This window comes from Pygoscelis adeliae, unplaced genomic scaffold (genome assembly GCF_000699105.1).
Source record: "Pygoscelis adeliae isolate BGI_AS28 unplaced genomic scaffold, ASM69910v1 Scaffold4, whole genome shotgun sequence".
Classification (NCBI taxonomy): Eukaryota; Metazoa; Chordata; class Aves; order Sphenisciformes; family Spheniscidae; genus Pygoscelis; species Pygoscelis adeliae.
In genome coordinates this window covers 1007364-1010205 of record NW_008824986.1, presented here as the reverse complement: position 1 = coordinate 1010205, position 2842 = coordinate 1007364, and positions in this window count along the sequence as shown.

The following is a 2842-nucleotide window of genomic DNA, read 5'->3' as shown; positions in this document are numbered from 1 at the left end:
TTTTTTCTCCGCACACCCCCCTTTTTTTCCCCTTTCCCCCCTTTTCCTTCTTAATTATTTACTCCATCCGTCTCCAGCTGACCTCTTGCAGAAGCACCGCAAGCAGCACTGGGGACCCCGCGGTTTTAAATCAGAAGCGCTCTCTTAAAATCAGTGTTATTCACGGCCTGGCTTATGGCGTGGGCATAACAAAAGCTTTCCCTCAGGCTTGGTTTTTGGTGGAAGTCATCAAGGCGTGAGTGCATCGTCCACTACTGAGGATGTGAGGGCTGGGAATGGGGAGCATCTTCTGGAGGATGAGGGACCCCTTACCGGACCTGGGACACAAGCTCCTTCACTCGCTTCACTTCCTGCAATGCCCCATTAGGATGAATTTCACTGTAAAGTTCTCAATTTCTTCCAAACTATACTTTAACACTCACCTTGAGGGCACCATGGGACTATGAAGGTAAACATCATTAGCCTTCTCCCTCTCCCCCACTCTTCTTTCCCTTTTTCCTTCCCCAAAGATGGGTTTGGCTCCTTGGCACATGGACGGCCACACGGAAAAATGATAAACTGGTGGGGCCCCAGCTTTTCTGTAACCCCGCTACAATCAGACATGCTTTGCCAATTTGTTTGCACTTGTGTTGGCAATCAGTGGAGTTTCACATCTTATGTTTCCTGGTGCCAGCTCTTTGCCTTTAGCCTTACCCATCTCCAATAGCTAAGATAATTATAACCAACCTGAATCACTTCCTTGCTTTTTCCTCCATCGCACGTGTATCCAGCCTTTCTTCATCAAAGCAAAATAGTCTCCATTTTCTGCACAAGTACCCGTGATGGTCTAGTCTGGATTTTTTTCCACGTACAACTGCCGGTGGGACAAATGCAGGCAGACCCAGAGAGCTCATCTCCCAGCAGCACCAGTGCACACACAGCTGGCTACTGCCTGGGAGCCAGGGTCAGCCACCACACATCTCCAGCCTCTCTGAGCCTTTGAGGAGAGCAGAGCAGATGGCCTTGGCCACCCAGATGTCAAAATAGCCCAAGACACATGCACGCTCTATTTCTTTTTCCTCTTTCGCGAGCAACAAGCAGAAGCATGCGACCAAGCCACCGGCGACGTGCTGAAATGGAAAGGCTTTAGAGGAGCACATGGGTTTCTCTCCAGAGGTTTCTCCTTGGGATTTTCATCCGCATTGACATGCCAGGCTGGGGCATCAGCTCAGAGGGATTCGCCTGACATTTCTGACCTGCTGCTGCCTATCATGTCAAAAAACCCACCGCTGGAGAAGAGCCTCAGATCACATCAGCACAAGGGACCACGACAGCTGAGCAGGGGAAACAAAGCCAGTCCACGCTTAACCGAAGCCGTGACAGCCCCTCGAGTCAATATTACCCACACTCAAGAGACTCTCCACAACGCAGACCCCCACATGAGCTCAGGGCAGATTTTAGGGACACATCTATGCTCAAAGTGGGATTTGGGCTGCTTCCCCTCCATCCCAACCCCACATAGAGGGCCAGCACTAGTTTGAAAGCAAGGCGAGCTGTGCTGGAGCAGAGAGGGTTTCATGGTTATCCCAAAGGAATACCGGGCATCCCATAGCGCTGCTTGCTCTCGCTGTGCTGGAGGCGTAACGGAGCAAAGAGCATGTAAGTAATGGTTAAGAGATCGAAATTTGTTAACTGAAGACTTACAGAGCAGCTCCTCCCACCCCTCGGTACAGCTTGTTGCTGTACGGAGCTGCTCACAGTAAGTGAATTGTAAAACCCAGCGGGACTGGCCCAAAAGAAATTTCCTAAACATGCAATAGAAAAGTCAGAGACCCTGATGTGGTCTGCTCTGGTGCTTCCGGGTGTCCTCTCTCCGGCAGAATAAATCTGGCAATGCACGGCAGTCACTTTTGAACCTGTCATGGGGACTGAATTCAATATATCAACTATAGAGAAGATTTGGGCCAGCTTAATTTTAAGGGGAATGAGTGAGCCGAGTATTTCAAAAGGAGAACATCAGATGAAATCAGTCACCAGTTGGTCAAAGCTATCCACAGATTTGGACCCTTGGAAAGACGGGTTAGTGCTAAAGGTGCCCAGTGAAAACAACTTGGGAGACTGAGGTTAAAGGAATTAATATGCAAAGAGAATAAAAGGTTATCGCTTCTGAGAAGGTATGTGCCTCAGCATCGTACTTAGAGCTGGAAAGTCCAGCTGGGAGGGTTTTGCATCTTTGCATGGCTATGTTATTGCTGCAGTGACAGGGCAGCAATTTTTTCCCCATTTCTTTCACTGGTCACAGAATCCCGATGCCTGCCCAGAGCAGGGACAACGTTGCCATCTCCTGGTTGCACCTTGTCCCCGTGAGCTGGGCGAGGCGAGTGGCCCAGGCAGGGTGGGCAGGGGCAGCAGGACCCTCACCTTGCCCTGCAAACCCTTCTGGCTTTGCTTGCTCTTGGCAGAGCCAGAGCGATGGGACCGAAGCAGGGGAGCAGTGTGGCGGAGGTGGTCCCAAAGCGAGGGATGGGGCAAGGCAAGGAGGCAGGGAAGCAAGGCAGGGGTTGGAGAACAGGGATGCCCGAGTCACGGTTTGCAGCTCTGTGCTCCATTCCCCCCCGCCAGATTAGGCCCCATGTCCTGGTCCTTGCTGGAAGGGGCATTGCTTTCTGCAGGGCTGGCAGATATCCCTCGGGGAAGGAAATGAACTGCTTGAGACAGTGGCTTAGCCCATAGAGACACAGTTGCAGCGCTCCTCTCCTGCACTGTAATCATCCATGTGAGTCCAAAACAAACCATAAATCAATGTTTGCAGCTTACCTACATTAGGGACTCTGACAGCAACATCCTCCCGCTGCTGGCGCTG